The sequence below is a fragment of the Oncorhynchus mykiss genome, chromosome 26 (assembly GCF_057628025.1).
Source record: "Oncorhynchus mykiss isolate SJ-2025 chromosome 26, ASM5762802v1, whole genome shotgun sequence".
Lineage (NCBI taxonomy): Eukaryota > Metazoa > Chordata > Actinopteri > Salmoniformes > Salmonidae > Oncorhynchus > Oncorhynchus mykiss.
Window position 1 is genome coordinate 48,744,049 of NC_143047.1, and position 6,000 is coordinate 48,750,048.

Here is a 6,000-nt window from a genome sequence, read left to right on the forward strand (position 1 = left end):
CCGGGTAGACCAGATCACCTTTATTTAACCAGGTAGACCAGATCACCTTTATTTAACCAGGTAGACCAGATCACCTTTATTTAACCAGGTAGACCAGATCACCTTTATTTAACCAGGTAGACCAGATCACCTTTATTTAACCAGGTAGACCAGATCACCTTTATTTAACCAGGTAGACCAGATCACCTTTATTTAACCAGGTAGACCAGATCACCTTTATTTAACCAGGTAGACCAGATCACCTTTATTTAACCAGGTAGACCAGATCACCTTTATTTAACCAGGTAGACCAGATCACCTTTATTTAACCAGGTAGACCAGATCACCTATATTTAACCAGGTAGACCAGATCACCTTTATTTAACCAGGTAGACCAGATCACCTTTATTTAACCAGGTAGACCAGATCACCTTTATTTAACCAGGTAGACCAGATCACCTTTATTTAACCAGGTAGACCAGATCACCTTTATTTAACCAGGTAGACCAGATCACCTATATTTAACCAGGTAGACCAGATCACCTTTATTTAACCAGGTAGACCAGATCACCTTTATTTAACCAGGTAGACCAGATCACCTTTATTTAACCAGGTAGACCAGATCACCTTTATTTAACCAGGTAGAACAGATCACCTTTATTTAACCAGGTAGACCAGATCACCTTTATTTAACCAGGTAGACCAGATCACCTTTATTTAACCAGGTAGACCAGGTCACCTTTATTTAACCAGGTAGACCAGATCACCTTTATTTAACCAGGTAGACCAGATCACCTTTATTTAACCAGGTAGACCAGATCACCTTTATTTAACCAGGTAGACCAGGTCACCTTTATTTAACCAGGTAGACCAGGTCACCTTTATTTAACCAGGTAGACCAGATCACCTTTATTTAACCAGGTAGACCAGATCACCTATATTTAACCAGGTAGACCAGTTGAGAACAAGTTCTCATTTACAACTGCGACCTGACCAAGATAAGGCAAAGCAGTGCGACACAAACAACACAGTTTCACTTGGAATAAACAAACGTACAGTCAATAACACAATCTTCTTATTATGTCTGATCTCACAAACAGCTCCAGTCTCAGCCCTAACCCCAGTCCCAGCCTCAGCTAAATACTCTAATCTCAGCTCCAGCTCCAGTCCCAGCCTCAGCTAAATACCCTCATCTCAGCTCCATCCTCACCCTCAGCTCCAGCCTCAGACTCCCCCTCAGCCTCAGCTAAATACCCTAATCTCAGCTCCAGCCCCAGCTAAATACCCTAATCTCAGCTCCATCCTCACCCTCAGCCTCAGCTAAATACCCTAATCTCAGCTCCATCCTCACCCTCAGCCTCAGCTAAATACCCTAATCTCAGCTCCATCCCCAGACTCCCCCTCAGCCCCAGCTAAATACCCTAATCTCAGCTCCAGCCCCAGCCTCAGCTAAATACCCTAATCTCAGCTCCAGCCCCAGCCTCAGCTAAATACCCTAATCTCAGCTCCATCCTCACCCTCAGCCCCAGCCTCAGCTAAATACCCTAATCTCAGCTCCATCCCCAGACTCCCCCTCAGCCCCAGCCTCAGCTAAATACCCTAATCTCAGCTCCAGCTCCAGCCCCAGCCTCAGCTAAATACCCTAATCTCAGCTCCAGCTCCAGTCCCATCGCTAGGGGTGATTTATAGCTCCCACGCTTCCACAAATGCAAACCCTAATTTTAGGCATGTGTCTCTCTCTCACTCTGGGTGTCTAGGGGGGTTTAATGGTGTGTGAACTTCAGCACGGTCCCGGTGCACAAACGCTCAACACTTCTATTTAAAAACAACACGCCACTCTCCTGATGGATTCATCCTCTCAGCGGGCTGCAAGACTGATACGGTAAACATTACTGACAGACTTCCCAAAGCCCATTTATAGGCTAGAAGTCTGACTTGACCACAGGCCGCTTCAAACAACAATACGTCTAACATGCTGACCACACTGCCCGCGTTCCAAAATGAAAATGTACACATACATGTTATTCAAATCATTGCACCCACAATGCTCGCGCACGCCAAACAAGCGTCTGAGTAGCCAGGTGATAAAATATGACTTGGTTCTATTTTTGACGCTTGACGCGCTGCAAGTCCCGCCTCTCCCATCTCCTCATTGGTTTTAAGGAGCATATACCCACATCCCATCTCCTCATTGGTTTTAAGGAGCATATACCCACATCCCATCTCCTTATTGGTTTTAAGGAGCATATACCCACATCCCATCTCCTCATTGGTTTTAAGGAGCATATACCCACATCCCATCTCCTCATTGGTTTTAAGGAGCATATACCCACATCCCATCTCCTCATTGGTTTTAAGGAGCATATACCCACATCCCATCTCCTCATTGGTTTTAAGGAGAATATACCCACATCCCATCTCCTCATTGGTTTTAAGGAGCATATACCCACATCCCATCTCCTCATTGGTTTTAAGGAGCCAGACGACAACAAGCTAATTAGCTAAAGACAGACTACAATAAGCTAATTAGCTAAAGACTGACAACAACATGCTAATTAGCTAGTTGGACTACAACAAGCTAATTAGCTAGTCAGACTACAATAAGCGAATTAGCTAAAGACAGACTACAACACACTAATTAGCTAGTCAGACTACAACAAGTTAATTAGCTAATGACAGACTACAACAAGCTAATTAGCTAAAGACAGACTACAACAAGCTAATTAGCTAAAGACAGACTACAACACACTAATTAACTAAAGTCAGACTACAACAAGCTAATTAGCTAAAGACAGACTACAACAAGCTAATTAGCTAGTCGGACTACAACAAGCTAATTAGCTAGTCGGACTACAACAAGCTAATTAGCTAGTCGGACTACAACAAGCTAATTAGCTAGTCGGACTACAACAAGCTAATTAGCTAGTCGGACTACAACAAGCTAATTAGCTAGTCAGACTATAACAAGCTAATTAGCTAGTCAAGACTACAACAAGCTAATTAGCTAGTCAGACTACAACAAGCTAATTAGCTAGTCAAGACTACAACAAGCTAATTAGCTAGTCAAGACTACAACAAGCTAATTAGCTAGTCAGACTACAACAAGCTAATTAGCTAGTCAGACTACAACAAGCTAATTAGCTAGTCAGACTACAACAAGCTAATTAGCTAGTCAGACTACAACAACACTAAATGATTCAAAACAAACAGATACAAGCAGAACCCCCCCCCCCCCCCTCAACCAAAACCTTATAGTCAGTTAGCGTTGCTCTCTGTTTAGTGTCTGTCTGCTGTAACAGAGGGATGGGAGGGTCAACAAACGGACTCCTCATTCTTCCATTTCAGACTAACACAAGAAGAAGAGTGGTTGAGTTCAAACAAACAGCAACCAGCGGCCAACGAAAAACCTTATGAGCAAAGACGGTGTCTGTTCAATGAGGGGGCAGGTTCACAGAGACAGTGTCTGTCCAATGAGGGGGCAGGTTCACAGAGACAGGTGAAGACATGGAGGTGGGCAGTAACAGACTTACCCCAATACGACCACGTTGGAGCTGAGCTAGTGTTGTAGTCCCTCTGCTCTCCCCTCTCCCACCTCAGGCAGGGCTGGCTGGCTGGCTGGCTGGCAGGCTGGCTGGCTGGCTGGCTGGCTGGCAGGCTGGCTGGCTGTTGAATCCACTCCAGACTGGGCTAATCCTACTTCAGCTGCTGCCTGTATAACTCTATGATAGAGTAAATAGATAGAGGTGTATGTCAGAAAACGTGCTTCTCTGTTGAGTTACCGAGATGTTTCTGACTCCACAGAGAGAGAGAGCAACAGCGTAGTGTGATGTGCCTGAGAAAAACAATCTGGCACACTCTGTAACACACACACACACACGCTTGCATGAGCTCACATACCACTCCTCCCTCTCTCCCTCCCTCTCTCCACAATGTCTGTCTGGGGATTGATCAGAAATGTGCTCCTCCCCCCTCTCTCTCTATCCCCCCTCTCTCTATCTTTAAAGTATATCCCTCTTCCTCTTTCAATTCAGTTTCAATTGAAGGGCTTTATTGGCATGGGAAACATATGTTTACATTGTCAACACAAGAGAAATATGAAGAAAAAAAACTAAAGTGAAATAAACAATAAAAAATGTACAGTAGACATTACAAACAAAACATTACATTCCCTCTACTCCCTCCCTCCACCCCCTGCCTCTCTACTCCCTCCAGTCCACCCCCCAGCCTCTCTACTCCCTCCCTCCACCCCCTGCCTCTCTACTCCCTCCAGTCCACCCCCTGCCTCTCTACTCCCTCCAGTCCACCCCCTGCCTCTCTACTCCCTCCAGTCCACCCACCAGCCTCTCTACTCCCTCCCTCCACCCCCTGCCTCTCTACTCCCTCCAGTCCACCCCCCAGCCTCTCTACTCCCTCCCTCCACCCCCTGCCTCTCTACTCCCTCCAGTCCACCCCCCTGCCTCTCTACTCCCTCCAGTCCACCCACCAGCCTCTCTACTCCCTCCCTCCACCCCCTGCCTCTCTACTCCCTCCAGTCCACCCCCCAGCCTCTCTACTCCCTCCCTCCACCCCCTGCCTCTCTACTCCCTCCAGTCCACCCACCAGCCTCTCTACTCCCTCCCTCCACCCCCTGCCTCTCTACTCCCTCCAGTCCACCCCCCAGCCTCTCTACTCCCTCCCTCCACCCCCTGCCTCTCTACTCCCTCCAGTCCACCCACCAGCCTCTCTACTCCCTCCCTCCACCCCCTGCCTCTCTACTCCCTCCAGTCCACCCACCAGCCTCTCTACTCCCTCCCTCCACCCCCTGCCTCTCTACTCCCTCCAGTCCACCCCCCAGCCTCTCTACTCCCTCCCTCCACCCCCTGCCTCTCTACTCCCTCCAGTACACCCCCCTGCCTCTCTACTCCCTCCCTCCACCCCCCAGCCTCTCTACTCCCTCCAGTCCACCCCCCCAGCCTCTCTACTCCCTCCAGTCCAACCCCCCCCCAGCCTCTCTACTCCCTCCAGTCCACCCCCCAACCCCTCTACTCTCTCCAAGCCACCCCCCCCCCAGCCTCTCTACTCCCTCCAGTCCACCCCCCACCCCCTCTACTCCCTCCAGTCCACCCCCCAGCCTCTCTACTCCCTCCAGTCCACCCCCCCAGCCTCTCTACTCCCTCCAGTCCACTCCCCAGCCTCTCTACTCCCTCCAGTCCCACCCCCTCTACTCCCTCCAGTCCACCCCCCCCAGCCCCTCTACTCCCTCCAGTCAACCCCCAGCCTCTCTACTTCCTCCAGTCCACCCCCCCAGCCTCTCTACTCCCTCCAGTCCACCCCCCACCCCCTCTACTCCCTCCAGTCCACCCCCCAGCCTCTCTACTCCCTCCAGTCCACCCCCCCAGCCTCTCTACTCCCTCCAGTCCACCCCCCAGCCTCTCTACTCCCTCCAGTCCAACCCCCCCCCAGCCTCTCTACTCCCTCCAGTCCACCCCCCACCCCCTCTACTCCCTCCAGTCCACCCCCTGCCCCTCTACTCCCTCCAGTCCAACCCCAGCCTCTCTACTCCCTCCAGTCCACCCCCAGCCTCTCTACTCCCTCCAGTCCACCCCCCCAGCCTCTCTACTCCCTCCAGTCCAACCCCCCCCCAGCCTCTCTACTCTCTCCAGTCCACCCCCCAGCCTCTCTACTCCCTCCAGTCCACCCCCCCCCAGCCTCTCTACTCCCTCCAGTCCAACCCCCCCCCCCCCTCAGCCTCTCTACTCCCTCCAGTCCACCCCCCAGCCCCTCTACTCCCTCCAGTCCACCCCACAGCCTCTCTACTCCCTCCAGTCCACCCCCCAGCCCCTCCAGTCCACCCCCCAGCCCCTCTACTCCCTCCAGTCCATCCCCCACCCCTCTACTCCCTCCAGTCCACCCCCAGCCTCTCTACTCCCTCCAGTCCACCCCCCCAGCCTCTCTACTCCCTCCCTCCACCCCCTGCCTCTCTACTCCCTCCAGTCCACCCCCCAGCCTCTCTACTCCCTCCCTCCACCCCCTGCCTCTCTA

The 6,000-nt window shown here is 51.2% G+C and overlaps 1 protein-coding gene across 1 annotated transcript in view; it reads right to left on the reverse strand.

Moving 5' to 3' along the window:
* plekhg4 (pleckstrin homology and RhoGEF domain containing G4) overlaps positions 1-3,917 on the reverse strand; it is a 257,371-nt gene extending 253,454 nt beyond the window's left edge. Inside the window, exon 1 of the mRNA XM_090223345.1 lies at positions 3,510-3,917. The gene's annotated coding sequence lies outside the window, so the exon portion shown is untranslated. The remainder of the gene's footprint in view (positions 1-3,509) is intronic.
* Between the last annotated feature and the right edge of the window lie 2,083 nt (positions 3,918-6,000).